Source organism: Hippopotamus amphibius, chromosome X (genome assembly GCF_030028045.1).
Source record: "Hippopotamus amphibius kiboko isolate mHipAmp2 chromosome X, mHipAmp2.hap2, whole genome shotgun sequence".
NCBI lineage: Eukaryota > Metazoa > Chordata > Mammalia > Artiodactyla > Hippopotamidae > Hippopotamus > Hippopotamus amphibius.
The window spans coordinates 6173511-6189951 of NC_080203.1; positions in this window are offsets into that span (position 1 = coordinate 6173511).

Sequence of the window (16441 nt, forward strand, 5' to 3'; positions counted from 1 at the left end):
ATGGGAATGGACTCCGGAGGGGAAGAAGGTAAGAAGTGGACAGACACGATCGTGAACACTAACAAGAGCCTCTTTGGAGACTCCCAGAAATACTTGGGGGGGGTATGAGTCAACTGGGGCTGCCCCAACAAAATGTCATAGAGTGGGTGACTTAAACAATCAATGTTTCTTTGGCAGATCCGGTTCCTGGGGAGAACCCCTTCCTGGTTGACAGACAGCCGCCATCTTTCTGTGTCCTCATGTGGTGGAGAGAAAGCTCTGGTCCCTTCCTCTTCTTATGAGGGTAGTAACCCCAACATGGTGGTCCACTCTCATGACCTCATCTAAACCCAATTACCTCCCAAAGGCCTTTCCTCCAAATGTCATCACATTGGGAGTTGGGCTTCTACGTGTGATTTTGAGGCGACACAAACATTCAGGTCGTAACCGGGGTTGAGGCAGGAGCCTAAATGAACAGGCAGGGCCAAGAACTGGGCTTGCTAGTATTCTGAGGATTCTGTATCTGCAGGCAGGTGAGGCCCTGAGCCTGCAGCTGACAGGGTGTTGTGAATTCTGTGAGGAGGAACCATTGGTGTACAAAGCCACTCCCGTGCCCCCCTCCCATCAGGCCATGTACGGAAGAACACTCAACCAGTCTCAGGATGTTGGGGTTTTCTAGATTTCCAGCCCCTGCTGTTTCCTCACTTAGGCACTATATTCAGAGAGCTAAAAATGGCTACAAACCGTGACTTTGGAGTGAAATTGGAGCTTCAGTGCCTGGAATTCCCTTCTCTGTGCACTTCTGGGCCAGGAGAGCCACGTGACAATCGGGTGACTTCGGAAGACAGAAGCGAAGCAAGAAGCCAGTGTCCCTGATCTGCTGGTGCCTCTTGTCATCGTGGGGCAGCCCTGGCCCCACCGCTGCCCCAGCTTCCATCAGATCTCCTCCTCCAGCTGGGTCAAATGTGTGTGCAGCTCTCAGTGAGGGGGACCAGCTTCCCTCGCAGGTCACCCAGGGTATTGAGGTTGGAGATGGTCAGAGACAGATGGGGTGCCGGTTTGTTCTTGCTCTTGCCCACGGCCCATTTTCCCTCCTTTTGGTCTGGGCAACTTCAGGCTCAATACCTAATGCGTGGACCCTTCCATCAGCCCCCACGGGCAGCGGGTCCCACATCACCCTGACCACTCTGCTTCTCTAACTGAACCCTGACTGATGCAGAGGCGCCTCAAAAGAAAGAAGAGTTAGAGACCAGGAGAGTGGATGGTGACAGACAGAAACATACAAAAAGCCAGCATCCTCTAAGGAGGAGAGCCCTCTGCATATGCAGCTGCAGCCCAGAGGTGGACACACTGTTTTCTTTTGTGACCTTGTTTCCTCCAGCTTTATAGAGGTTTAACTGACAAATTAAAATTTCATATATTTAAGGTGCACAACTTGATGTTTTGATATGTGTATACATTGTAAAATGATCCCCAGTACTGTGTTGTATATTTGAATGCACTTTAAAAAGCCCAAGTCACAGTAAAAAGCAGGCTTTTCTGTTTGCTTCTCCAAGATGTGCTTAGGATTATTTGGGGATCCTGAGCTTCCCTGGTAGCGTCAGGTCCTGGAGCCCTGGGTGGCTGTTGTCACTGCCTGGCAGGCTGCATGGAGCACATGGGCTCAGGTCAGGAGATGACTTGGATTCTCATCCTTCTCTATTCTTCCTCATTACAACACCTTAAACATGTCCCATCCCTAATTTAGGCCCTCACCTCCTCATCTGCACAATGGCTTCTTTGGATACATTGGTGACTTTCAAACGTATCTATAGTAAGAAATATATTTTGTATCAAGACTCAATACAAATATACATAGAAATCAATATACACTGCAACAAAATTTTAAAACCCAATACTTAATCATTACTACATAAGATGCTCCTATGGGCTGAATGTCTGTATCCTTCTAAAATTTGTATGTCAAAACCTAATCCTCAGGTGATGATATTTGGACTTTGGGAGGTGATTAGGTCATGAGGGTGGTGCCTTTAAGAATGAGATTAGTGCCCTTATAAAAGAGACCCCACAGAGCTCTTTGTCCCTTCTGCCATGTGATGTCACAGTGAAAAAATGGCCATCTGTGAACCAAGAAGATGGCTGTCATCAGACACTGAAACTGTTGGTGCCTTGATCTTGCACTTCCCAGCCTCCAGAACTGAGGAATACATGTTTGCTGTTTAAGCCCCGCAGTCTGTAGTATTCTATTACAGCAGCCTGAATAGATTAAGAAATTGGTACTGTGAAGTCAGGGTGCAGCTATAACAAATATCTACAAACAGAGAGCCTCAATCTTCTAGAAAATACCTAGTATGCATGAACAGAATGCTGGTAGAAATATGGATGGTGAAGGCCATTCTGATGAGGTCTCAGAGGGAAATGAGGAACATGTCATTAGAGACTAGAGGAAAGGTGATCACTGATATTAAGTGGCAAAGGAGCTGACTGAATTGTGTTCATGTCCCAGTGTTTTGTAGAAAGAAGAACTTGCAAGTGATGAAATTGGATGAAGCAATTTCTAAGCAAAGTGTTGAAGGTATGGCTTGGCTCTTCCTGACTGCTTATAGTAAAATGTGAGAAGAGAGAAACGACTGAAAGATGGAATTGTTAAGCAAAAAGGAAGCGGAGCTTAAAAATTTGGAAAATTCTCAGCCTCTTTATATTGCAAAAAAATGGGATTACTAAGGATGTGGCCAGATGACTCTTTCATAAGGAAATTGGCATGGATGTCAACTGCAGACTTAATCGACTTTCTCCACAAAAGCTAGGAATAGAGATGGGATTATGCCAGCTGGAAAACTGCCAGCTGGTACCAAAGGAAACAGAGAAAATGGGACAAAATAAAGGGAGAATATTGACTTCTCAGACCTAGAACTGGACCTAGGACTGGACCATAGAGCTATTCAGCTGTGAATACAGACTATTCTTCAAAACAAGGGAAGAAGGACTGCAGAGGTGATGGAGAGATCATCAGGGCTGCTACTCCCACCACAGGCTCAGAGTGTACTGGCCTCAGAGGCATGGCTGCCTCCAGCTAGGTTCCAAAGGACAGGGTGGCCAAGCAGAGCCATGAGCTTGGGACTCCAGCCCAGGAGAGCTTCAAGGCACCAGCAAAGAGCTGTTATGGGGCAAGGCCTGGAAGAGCACTACTGCAGGCCATCCCGCTGAGCTGTGAGGATGCCCTGGCCACTCCAGTGGGTCTGAAAGGCCAAGCATGGTGCCAAAGAGGATTGTTCTTGAGGCTTAAGGTTTAATATTGTTTGCCCTGTTAGGTTTTAGACTTACTTGGGACCTATTTAACCCTTTCTTCTTTCCTATTTCTCCTTTTTGGAATGGGAATGTCTATCCTGTGCCTGCCCCACCACTGGATTTTGGGAGCATATAACTTGTTTGGTTTCACAGTTTACAGGTGGGGAATTTTGCCTCCAGGTGAATTGTACCTTGAGTCTCATCCATATCTGATTTAGATTTGGATGATATTTAGATGAGGCTTTGGACTAAGGCTTTAGAATTAATACTGGAACAAGTTAAGACTTCGGGACTATTGCGTGGAATGTATTTTGTATGTGAGAGGGACATGAATTTTAAGGGTCTAGGGACAGAATTCTATAGACTAAATGTTTGTGTCTCTCCCAAGTTCATATGTTGAAATCTAAACCCCAATGTGATGGTATTAGGAAGGAGGCCTTTGAGAGGTGATGAGGTCATGAGGGTGGAACCCGTAGAGCTCCCTCAACATTTCTGCCACCTGAGGACACAGCTAGAACATGGCCATCTATCATCAACCAGGAAGACATCTGTGAACCTCACCAGACACCAAATCTGTTGGTGCCTTGATCTTGGATTTCCTAGCTTGCAGAACTGAGACGTTGTTGTTTAAGCCACCCAATCTATGGTGTTTCTGTTACAAGGAAGTCAGATGTTTTGTATTATCTTCTTTTTATTCTATTTCATGTTTCCAAATATGTGCTGGTTGAGACTTGCTAACTCGATTTTAGGAGAACCACATATAGGGAACAAGTTGCAGTTTGAACAGTTCTAGATGCTTCCAGGGCAGCCAGCCAGCCCCTAAGCTCAAGGACACTGTGAGGGTTTTCAGGGGCTTGTGCTGGTAGCCTGCCTCAAAGTGGCTTCCTCTGAGTATGGACCCCTGAAGGGGTTGTGTTTCCCCCTGTTTTTTACTCTGACACAGCTAAAGAGCCAGATCTTGAGCTCTGGGGTTCAAGGTCCTTCCTAGCTGAGAATCTGACTTAGGCCTTCCTGGTCAAGGAAGCAGGAGGGTAATTATAGAGGATTCAAGTGGCCAAATAAGCTAGGGGGCCTGACCTTGGTCAGTGTGGCATGGGCTATAGTCTCTAGTTATTCAAACACTCATCTGAATGTTGCTCTGAAGGTATTTTGTAGCTGTGGTTAGTTAACATCTACAATCAGTTGACTCTAAATAAAGAAGGCTACTAACCTTGTGGGTGGGTCTCATCCAATCAGTGGAAGGCCTTAAGAGTAAAGATTGGGGTTTCCCAAAGAAGAAGAAATTCTGCTTCCAGACTGCACTATGAACCGCTGCCTGAGTTTCTAGCTTGCTGGCCTGCCTATAGATTTTGGACTTGCCAGGGCCCACAGTTGAGTGAGTCAGTTCCTTAAAAATCAAGCAATCTGTGTATCTATCTATATCGATCCATTCATGTACTATCTACCCACCTGTCTGTCTCTACCCATCTATCATCTATCTATCTGCCATAATCTATCATCTATGTATTGATGAATCTATCATCTATCTATCTATCATCTATTCATCCATCTATCTCATCTGCTATTGGTCTGTTTCTCTGGAGAACCCTGACTGAGCCAGGAGGTTACTCTGTGAGCATTCCTAGGGCACTGATTACAACCATTTAATCACATTTTCACAGCTTTATGGAGGTTTTGGCCACCATGGTCCTGACCAGAATTAGTGGTTAACACTTACCTCTGCTGCCCCGACTGTGCAGCTCTCCTCCTAGGGGCCTGGAGGTAGCTGGGGAAGGCGCCACGTGAGGCTTGGGGCAGGTGGAGGGAACTTTCCTCTTAGGAGTAGGGGCTCCTCTACCTGAGGTTCCCCTTGCAGAAAAGGACCCTGAAATGGCAATGAGAGGCAACAGAAAATTCAGGACTGGGTGACATCAGCTAAGTCACTTCTTATTTCCAAACCTCGGCCCTTTGGTGTGGAAAATGGGACAAAATTCACCATCCTGCCTACCCTTGGGACTCGTGGTAGTGATCAGAATCGGAAAAGAGACAAGAGGGAAAGAGCCTAGAGAAAGAGCAGAGCCTCCATCCATGTGAGGCATCGGACTCCTGGGGCACCCAGGGCTGCACTGTGACTTCCATGGATCCCGGATCCCAGCCCCGCATCACATCATGGCCAAGTGATGGGCTTCTTGCTCCTTGCAGTTTCTTGAAGGTGCGTTCATTATGGAGGCTCCAGCTCCCAGCTGAGTGCTGGACAAACAGTACATCTGGGTCTGAAGCAGCGGACAGAAGGCTGCACTGAAGGACTGAAGGACATGCAGGCTTCTTGCCAACAGACAGGCACTCCCACCTAAAGAGCACAGACAGTGCATCCCACCCACAGACTGCTGTCACCCCAAGCGCCCAATACCAGGGCAGCGGCGGAGGCGCGGCCGCCCTGGACGTCTCCCGCTGACATCTTCGGAATTGCCCATCATCAGCTGTGGTCTGTTGTGACTCATGCCCTCAGGCAGGCTGGCCATTGTCTGCCAGTGAGTCATGGATGCAGCTCCTCAGCCTTGGCAGCAGCAGGGCATGATGACACAGGGGAGAGAGCCCCGCGGTGGGAGGCGAGAGCCATGGTTCCTGTCCCAGCCTGTGATGACTCGCCGTGTGAGCTGGCCCTCGCCTCCCCAGTCCGTAGAATCCATCAGAACCACCTGAAGAGCCCTTTAAAAATGCAGCTGGCTGTCCCCCTTCCCACCAACACGGGGATTCTGATTTCGTCGCTCTGGCAAAGGGCCCGGGAAATTGGCATTCTCATTGGCAGCCCCGGTGCCCGGGATGCCCAACCTGGCTTGGAGGCTCTGCTAGAGCTGCTTTGGGGCCCTGTCCACTGCCCTAGTCTTTTGGTTCTAGGATTCTAGAATGTCTTTCCATCGCAAGTTCCAAGAAGTTCCTTGAAGGCAGGCTCAAGGTGCTTTTCCTTGAGCGCCTAGTCTGGCCCAGCAGTGGGGACACACTGACCCAGCCTACTCGGTTACTGCCTGAGACACTCTGCCACCTGTGCTTCCCTTCTGAGTCACACACACTCTGTGACAAGGGCTGGAATCCCGAGGTGCAAAGCCAGGGTGTCGGGCAGGCAGGGGGACATGGCAAAACACCTCCAGATGAGCACATTGGAGAGGCCAGGGTGGGGGCATTGCTGGGAAAGTTACTGGGGAGGAGGTGGCAGCTTGTGGCCCTGCATTGGGGAGGACAGGGGTGGGAGGTGCAGGGAAGCATGAAAAGCCTGATAGGAATTGCACTATGGAGGGAAAGGGAAGATTCTAGAATATGATCTGGGAGAGGTGGTCATGTCCATATCCTGGAGGACCTCAAGTACTGGAGGGGGGTTGGTAGCCGTGGGGGTGGGGGATGGTGCTGGAGCAGCTAAGGAGCCTGCCCTCGACCCTGCCGTCCCTGGGGAGTCACGACAGCCCCAGGAACATGGGCTACTGGGAATCCAGCTCTGGGAGCTCGAGGCTGTGGCACCGGGGAGGGTCTGGGGTCCCTCTGAGACCCTCCTCCTTGGGTTGCACCCATTCAACAGTCTTCATCCAAAGACACCACCCCCCCGATCCAGGATGGTCTTAATGGCTTGAGACCTGAGCTGGGGCTTCCAGCGAGCCTGCTTCCCCCTCTGCTGGGTTTCCATTCAGAGCAGGGCAGAGGCCCGTTCTCTGCTGGGCTGTCTGCCCGGAACGGGGCTGGCCAGCATCACCCTGAGGCAGTTAGCACAGGGCTCTGGATTCCCAGCCCATCTCTACCCTCTGCACCACCTCGGGCTAGCCGCTTACCCTCTCAAAGTCTCAGTCTGCTTCTCCGTGAAATGCGGATGTGAATGGTACCTGTCTTAGGATTTCCATGACCTTAAACGGGAAGCTGCACAGAGAGCCTGGGTGCCGGGCGTCTCCCAGGGAGACTTTGTAGCCCTTCTCCTGTCCTTCACAGCAGAAGAGAAACCCCACTAGACCTGCCAAGAGAAAGGCTGGAGAGAATGCGAGTTCCCAGGCGCAGGCACGAGGCGGCCAGAGCAGCGAGGGAGGAAGAGGCAGCTTGCAGAGAACCATTCTCGGCCGGTGCCCAGGCAACACCAAAGAGAGCTTCATTGCTTGGGACACAACACTAGGGGTTAGCCAGAAGGAGGCGGATCCCTGGGGGGGGGGGCTGACAAGGCTGACAGCAGGTGGCGGATGGGGGCATTTGCACAAATCTCGGTTCCCCCTTCTGAGTAACCACACCTGCCTGTCCTTGGCCTGCTCAGTCCTCTTTATGTGAGGACGGGTTGTGGGCTGGAATCCAAGGGTGTGGCCACTACAGACTGGGTGGGGGCGGGGTGACATGCAAGGATGGGTGTCCCCAGGGGACAAGGCAGATTTAGGCCAAGCCCTGAGCCAGGCCTGGACTCCAACAGAGACTTTGCCGACCCCAGTGAGCCTCAGGATGGGCCGAGCCCTGGGCGGAAGCTGGCATGTTAGGCCAAGGACAGCTGTGGGAGGTGGGGAGATGGGGAAGCAGCTGCCAGACAGCCTCAAGCTGCCCAGGCCCTGGTCAAGGCCACTTCCATTTCCCCTCTTCTCACCGGCAGGCCACCAGCCAGTGGCACCTTTTGCTTTTCTGGGTCTCTGATTTATGATCTGAATCGGCCTTTGGCGGCGCCAGGGCCTCATCTGCAAGTCCCCTGGACTTCCTCCAGCGAGTCCCTCCACACCTAGCGTGGACCAAGTCACCTGCTGTCAGGATCCTCCAGGCCCACGCTGCCCAGGCCCCAGGAGGAGTCTTAGTTCCTTGGGCAGGCCCAGATTTCAGGCTTCAGGATCCCTTCCCACGGCTCCCTGCTGAGCCTCCCTGTCCCCTGGGCCGCAGCCCCCATCAGCTGACCTCCTGCTCCTCCGCCCTCCCGGCACTGCCACCCTCTCCCCACTCCCGGCCCTGGCTCACTAACTGCTGGGCCAAAGCCAACGTGAGCTGGTGCAGAGGGGACGGTGGACGTGACGGCGAATTCTACGCGTCCATTTGGCCAGACCACGGTTGCCCAGTGGTTTGGTCAAACACCAGTCTAGGTGTTGCTGTGAAAGCATTTTTTAGACGTGATTAACGGTTATGATCGGTAGACTTTGAGTAAAGTGGATTATCCTCCATAACGTGGGTGGGCCTCACCCAATCAGCTAAAGACCTTACCAGCAAAGACTGAAGTTCCCTAAAGGAGGACTTCCACCTGCAGACTGCCGCGGAGAAGCCCTGCTTGAGTTTCCAGCTGCCAGACTCAAGACGACAGCGCTAACTCCTGCCGGAATCTGCAGCCTGCCAGCTAGCCCTGCGGAGTCTGGACTTGCCAGTCCCCAGACTAGCACAAGCCAGTTCCTTAAAATCAATCTCCCTCTGTTCCTCTCTGTGTCCGTCTCTGCCTCCTCCTGCTGATACGGTGGACAGTGAGGGAAGTGAGCCGGCTAGACTGGCGTGTGGCAGCTACCGCCACGCGTGGGAAATGTGAACACCCTCAGGGAACACATGCCAGTGGACCACACTGCCAGCCTGCACCCAGTCCCTGCCCACCCTCCTGTTCCGCACCCGGCTGGTGCAGGCTGCATACGCATGGTCTGCAGAGGCCACTGGCCTCTGGTGAGGAGGGCTGAGTTCCCACCCTGGGCAAGGTCCTTCCCCGCCATGGGCCTCAGTGTCCCCGTTGCTCAACAGAGCCGGATGAAAGTAGTTGCTTGTAAATGTTTTACAGCAGCAGATTGCTTTGTGCCGAAGGGAATTGTATACAGTAGGTCAACTTGTCAAGCTGTCCAAATAGGGCTTCTCTGGCTTCTGTGGAGTGGAGGGAGCTGCGGAGAGCTCACTCCTACCTTAACTTTGGACCTTGACCCCCAGAAGTCTGGCCGCCCCTGCCTGCCGGACACCTGTGGGTTGTACTGACCACGCTTTCGGGGGAACCATCTCCCCCGGAGCCTTGCCTGGCTCGATGTGCGTCTGGGCTGGTGGAGGGAAGCTCATTACTGCTTGTGACTCATAAAAATCTAAAACCGACAGACAAAAGCTCCTTTCAGAGCTCCCTTTGAACCCCAGGGTCTCGTTATATGACAAAGATACTTAGACGATGGAGACGAGAGCGGTCACCTTTAAGGCAGGAAAATGCAGCCTTGTCTCCTCAGGGAAGTGGCAGCTGGAGCCCCCCTCCCCATCCTCACACACTCGGGCCCTGCTCTTTGGTGAGCAGCCTGGGAAAGGTGTCCCCAGTCTAAGGCTGCACTCCACCGCCTGACAGGCCCACTCGAAGGCCAGGATCCCAGACGCCCAGCAGCTTTACAAGGTGACTTCCTGCTCCTGGGGATCTGTGTGCTCCGGGAGCTCAACACTGTTCACATTCTAGACAATCTGTCAGCGCTCCTGGGACCAGCACGTATAAGTCAGGAGCCCCCGAAGGCCAGAGGCAGCTGACCTGAGAAATCAGAGAGGTGGCTTTGGACTCCTTTTCCCTCCATCCTCAAGGAACTGAAGACAATTCCTAGAGTGTGTCTGAACAGCACGAAAGGAACTGGTGAACTGAGTCAAAATGTGATTCTTACCTGGGCCTCCCTCTAGGTGGCCCTGTGCTGGATGCTGTTCCTCTAGCACAAAGAATAACTTCCCCGCATGCACCTTCCTGCCAACTCTGCCTCTGCAGGAGCCTCTGAAGGCTCAGGGATAAAGAGCGAATGAAGGGCTGTAAATAATATCATCAGAATTTCAAAAGTACATGAGAAGCTCACTCTGAAGGTCAAGGGAAACCTCTGTGGTTTTTCCTTCCCTGACCACCCGGGTATACCACCAAATGCCAGTGGTTTTTGTTATGGGCAGGCTCTCAGATGGAATCCCAGGCACCAGTGTGTCTGGGCCAACAGGGATCAGAGCTGTCATTTCCAGTGCCCAGCTGGTACGAAGGCGGCCCAGGAGCCCCTGGCCCTTTGGCAGCTCTAGTTTGCCACCTGCTGCCTGTGGCCTGCTCCTCCCTGGCTTTATGCCCCCCTACGGGGACACCCAGGACATCAGTGGCCAATGGACACCATGGCGGTGGGTGTGGCTATCTCAGCCAGGGCCTGGTCCCACCTGCTGGGTACTCCCTGCTACACGCTGGGTAGCTGGTCTCCGGCAGAGGACACCAGTGGGGCCAGGCAAGGGTCCCTGGACAGCATCTCTCTGTTGTTACTACACGTTGGGCTGGCATTGTGGCAAAGCAAAGCAGAAGCCAGGAGGCAGTGGTGAAAGGCTGGAGGTGTGAGGATTGCGGCCACTATTGTCAATGAGCTGGTGTGGCACCTGACCTCTCCTTGGTCTTGCTGGGACCTGCCACTGCCACCAATGGTTTCCTGGGAGGCGGCCTGGGATCCAGGGATTCTGCACCCAAATCAAAATTCCCTGGGCTGCTGGAATTTCCCCTCTCAGGAGAGAATTACTTTGTTCCCAAAGGCCCAGGATAGGGACCGTCCTTCTTCTGTCTCCTCCTCCTCCTCAGCACCCCTCCCTCCAGGCCAAGAGCCCTACCCTGTCCAGAGTGTTCAGGCTTATAGAATACGTGTGTGTGTTTGAACTCCAGCCACCCTGGAGAAGGGTTATCATCCCATTTGAAGGGAAGGAGGCTGAGGCCCAGATAGGAGAAGGGCCGCTCTGAGAAGCCAAGACCGTAGACCACAACCTTGTCAATCCCACCCACCCCCACCCCCGGCCCAGGCCTGCAGGAGATTCAAGGTTGAGTACCCCCAGCAGGGGCTAGTCCCAGGCCAGCTTGCCTTCTGCTCCTGGGGACCCTGAATGGCTACACAGTGATTGCCATGTCTCGCTTTGAGACTCAGTTGGCTATCTTGCAGCAACCATCAAGCCAGTGTCTTCATCCACTGGGCCCCTGCCCTGCAGGCTTAAACAACAGACATTTATTTCTCACAGTTCTGGAGGCTGGAAGTCCAAGATCCAGGTGCCAGCAGGTCTGGTTGCAGGCGAGGGCTGCTTCCTGGTTTGTAACATCCACTCCTTGCTGTGTCCTCACGTGGCCTTTCCTTGGTGCCAGGGCACGAAGAGAGAAGCAGCTCTGGAGTCTCTTTTTATAAGGACACTAATCCCATCCTGGGAACCCCACTATCATGACCTCTTCTAACCCTAATCGCCTCCCAAAGGTCCCACCTCCAAATACCATCACATTGGGGGGCAGGGCTTCAGCATGTGTATTTCAACCCACATCGGCCAGGGAGAGCGGAGTTGAAGGTGAATTACGACTCCTGGCGCTGGTGACTGTCCTCTCCTCAAACACGAATCACTCCAAGGCCAGGTCCAGCAGGAGGGCTGGAGCAGCACAGGCAGCGGCCGTGAGCTCCATACCGGGTGTGCCTTTCTCTGCGGGCTCTTGTGCTGGGCAGGTTTGTTTTTATTAATCAAATTATTGTTCATTCACAGGTTTCATACGCTCACCTCACCTTCCAAAGCAATTAAGTAGAAAGGGCCCTTTGCAATTCCAACAGGGATGTCTTTGGCTGGCCTGGGGCTTGGAGGCCCCTAGTAATGGCCGTTCCCCCCATAGTGAGCCAAGCCAGAGCAACCAATACTAGCGTGACTGACTTCTGGAGAAGTCTTATTCCCTCTATTGCATCTAGGTCACCTGCGCCACCCCCATCCCAGTCCTCAAGGAAGCTACCCGCCACATCAGGAGATGCCCTGTCTCCCAATGGGCAAATGGCCATTCTTCTCCCCGCTCCCAGTCTTTCCTCCTCCAGATAGGCTCCACTTTGCCAGGGTTCTTCTGAGTGTGGGTGCCAGAACTAGCCACAGTATCCGGTTGGTGTGTGGGCAGAACAGAGCTGTACACACCAGACACTGCCAAACATTTGACACCTAGTATCTCATTGAATCCTCCTAAGAGCACTTTTAAGTACAGTTTCTACCCATTGCAAAGACAAAAAAGACCATCTGCATCTCACAGGGGTTAAGTCATTTGCCCAGAGTCACATAGATAGTAAGCGGTAGAGCCAAAAATCTAATCAGACAACCTGGTTCCAGAGCCCATTCCTTACACATTAAACTGCAGAAGGGAACAGCACACTCACCTCCCTTGCTCTGAATACTTTGCCTCTGTTGATACAGCCCAGGGCCCTGATGGCGTATCTGGCCCCTCCCTTGTGGCACCAATTTGTGCTGAGCGTTGACTATTCTCACCCATCTCCATGTCTTGCCCTGTGTTCTCTGGGCCCTGGTTCACAGTTCTCTGGTCTCCACTGACCAGGTCCCCTCCTGCAACTGAGCCCTGCTCCAGCCTGTGCAGGTCCCTCCTTCTCCCCGCTCCACGCCCCTGCCAGCCATCGTGATCACTGAACGAAGTTAGAGCACAGCAGGGGGGCAAAGGCCTATGCACAGAGCTGTGAGCTGGCAACCGCTAAATCGAGAACAATTCCTGGAAATCAGGAAACAACTCTTGGGCCAAAGGCACCAAAATTAAATCGGCCTTTGAAACAAACAAGTGCATCTCTGCAGGCATCAACTATGATTCTCCTAGCTTCCAAAATGAGCCCTTAAGTGAGATAAAGTCTTCCAACCCAGGTTGGACTGGGCACGTGGGCGCAGAGGGTTGGGTGATCTATGGAAGCCTGTAGCATGATCTGGTTTGAACTGCGAGCCATTGATGGAAACTAGGAGGACGGGGAGCATCAGGGCCTCAGGTCCTCCCTATGGCACAGCACCCAACCTTCCTGCAGGGGCGTGAACTGTGTCATCTGAAAAATGGGGGGCAAGAGACATAGTACTTTTAGTGGAGCCTGGTTCCGGGGGGCTTTCTCCCTCTCGAGAATTCTTCTAGCCCCAGGAACTGAGATTCCTGGGGTTGCAGTAGTTCAGAAGTGTTACCCCCTTGGGACTTCCCTGGTTGTGCAGTGGTTAAGAATCCACCTGCCAATGCAGGGGACACAGGTTCGAGCCCTGGTCTGGGAAGATCCCACCTGCTGCGGAGCAACTAAGCCCGTGTGCCACAACTACTGAGTCTTCGCTCAAGCCCGCAAGCCGCAACTACAGAGCCTGAGTGCCACAGCTAATGAAGTCTGCACGCCTAGAGCCCGTGCTCCGCAATGAGAGAAGCCACTGCAATGAGAAGCCCGCGCACCACAACGAAGAGCAGCCCCGCTCACTGCAACTAGAGAAAGCGCGCGTGCAGCAACAAAGACCCAATGCAGCCAATAAATAAAATAAATAAAAATAAACTTTAAAAAAAGAAGTGTTACCCCTTTTCCTTATTCCTGAAAAATAAGATCATTTTTAAGAAGCACAGACAAATATCGATACCAATGGAGGCGTTCCTTAGGGACTCAAAAAAGTTAGAATATACTCCGGGGGCTTTGAGCAGGCACAGCTGCAGCCACCTGGCATTTTCTAGCTTGACATTGTGGGTGCTGGCCTTGTGATCCAGTGCAATTCAACAAACGCCCCCCACCCCGGGGACAACCAAGGCTGCACTGTGGGGAAATGGAGCCGAAAGACTCGGTGCCTGCCTTTGGGGAGCTCACAGACAAGGAAACATCTCCTTCTAATAGAACACCCAGGCTGTTAAGTGCTAAAGAAGATGTTCCGAGAGTGGGTTCAGGAGGCTCAGAGGAAAACAGGATGGTTTTCACTTAAAAATCTGGGAAGTCTTCCTGGAAGAGGCAGTAGTTGACCTGGACCTTGGAGAATAAAGAGTATCTCAACGGACAGAGCTGGTGAGGAGGGCATTGTTCATAAGGGGAGAGCAGGGACAAGGGCATGGAAGGACATCCCTGGAAAACGGCGAGTGACCACTTGGTTGGAACCCCGGTCCTGGGCCGTCAGCCTGGGCCGAGCTCAGGCCTGATGCTGCAGACAACCGGAAGTCATCAGCTCCTGATTAAGGGAGGTGGCACGAGCAGATGAATGCAGAGCCCTGTGCAGCTGTTCTCAGAGTGAGACTTGAGGAATCCTGGAGGCCCCTGACATCCTTTCAGGGGATCCATGAGGTCAAAACGATTTCCACAGCAACGCTAAAATGGTCTTTGACTTTTCTACCGGGTTGACATGGGCACTGATGGTGCAAGAGCAGTGGCAGGTGAGACAGCAGGGGCCTGAGCTCGAGTCACAGTGGTGGCATCAAGTCGTCCTACTCATCCTTGGATTCTTCAGTGTCACGAGCTTGTAGTTAAAAAACGAAAAGCCGGCTTACACTTAGAATGTTGTTAGTGAAGCAGTAATACTTAACTTTATTAAATATTGACCCTTAAGTACCTGTATTTTAAAAATTCTGTGTGACAAAATGGGAAATATGCTTAGAGCCCTTTTGCTAGCAACCCAAGTACAAGTTTGAGTCCAGGCAGAACACTCATGTGATGGTTGTGAGTTGAACTGGCTGATTTTTCACAGAACATCATATTTACTTGAAAGGATGACTGACTAATGTTATTCTGATTTGGAGATCTGGCAGACAATTTCTTGTAAATGAACGAAGTGAGCCCATCACTTCAAGGAAAACAACTGACAGTATTTTTGCCAATGATAAAATTTAAAATTTCAAGCAACATTAAGAATTTGAAAAACCACCACTGTGAGCTTGACAGCTTCCCGATAGATAGACTTTTCCCAACGAGATGAGTGGTGATAGTAACACGTGTGATGTTTGAATAGAGAAGGAAATGTGTCAACACACGGGAGGTCTGCACAAGGCAGGGCACTGACATTTTCCCAGTGACCAGCGCACGATGCTCCCAAACCACGATCCAGGAAAAGGTCCATTCAAAGGATCAGAGAGGGGGTTCATCGGGGTCAAGGACGGAAGATTCATTAATACAGTTTCACACCCCGCACTGCACTTGACCCGTAAGAAACAACCACTGGCTGAGTTTTTATCTCGTATCAGAGAATAATGTCCACAATTACATGAAAAGTTGATTGAAATATTCCTCCTTTTTCTTTTCTTTTTCTTTTTTTTTGGCCGCACCACAGGGCATGCAGGAATCGAACCCATGCCGCCTGCAATGGAAGTGCAAAGTCTTAACCACTGGAACGCCAGGGAAGTCCCTATTCCTCCTTTTTCTAGTTGCATATTTATATGAGGCCAGATTTCCTTCATACACTTCAACCATAACATGCAGCGTAACTGAATAGACAAGCAGATGTGAGACTCTAGATGGCTTTTATCAGGCTAGATATTGGAGAAATTTGAAAAAATGTAAAATAATGCAACTCTTTTCAATACAACTTTTTTGTTTTGAAAAATACACTTGTTTTCATTCCATTATTTATATTTACATGAAATCAGTTTATTACTTTAATTTCATATTAATATATAAATATTTTAACAATCTTATTTCTAATATGGTTAACACAAAGAGATAAAACCCACTCTTTGGAGTCCTCAACAAATTTCACTGTTGTTGCTTTATCTCATTTTATCCGGCTTTTTTAAAAAAATTGAGGTGAAATTCATGTGACAAATTTAATTCTTTTAAAGCATGCAATTCATTGGCATTTTGTACATTCACAGTGTTGTGTAACCATCACCTCTGTCTAGTTCCAGAACATTTTCTTCCCCCTGAAAGGAAACTCCATACCTATTAGGCAGTCACTTACCTCTTCACCTTCCCACTGGCCCCTGGCAACCACTAATCTGCTTTATGTCTCTGCGGATTTACTCTCAATAAGTTCTCAGAGTATAAAAGGATCTGAGACCAAGTAGTTTGACCACCACTAGCTTAGTGCTTCAAATCACAGCTCTGCTTTTAGCAGCTGTGATACCTTAGTCAGGTTGGTTAATTTCTAGAAGCCTCATTTGCCTGACTCCTAAAATGGAGATAATAATAGTACCACCTTCATGGGGCTATTGTGAGGATTCAATGGAAAAAGGCACATAAAGTTCCTGGAACATAGTAGAAACTCAGTGAACAGGAGTTCCCATCAACCCCTGGGAGGGGGCATTGATTCCATTTCCATACACTCTGTCTCTAGATGTGACGGGCAATATCTCAAGAATAAGAGCCAGGTATCATTCTTGCTTACCAGCCGAGAGGCTGTAGTGAGTAACTTCACCTCTCTGAGCGTTGCTTTCCTCTAACACCCATCTCGCAGGGTAGTTGTGAGAATCAGTGTAGGACTGAATGCTTACAACGTTCTCGGCACATGGGAGGCAGGCAGTCATGGGGGGGTGTGGTTT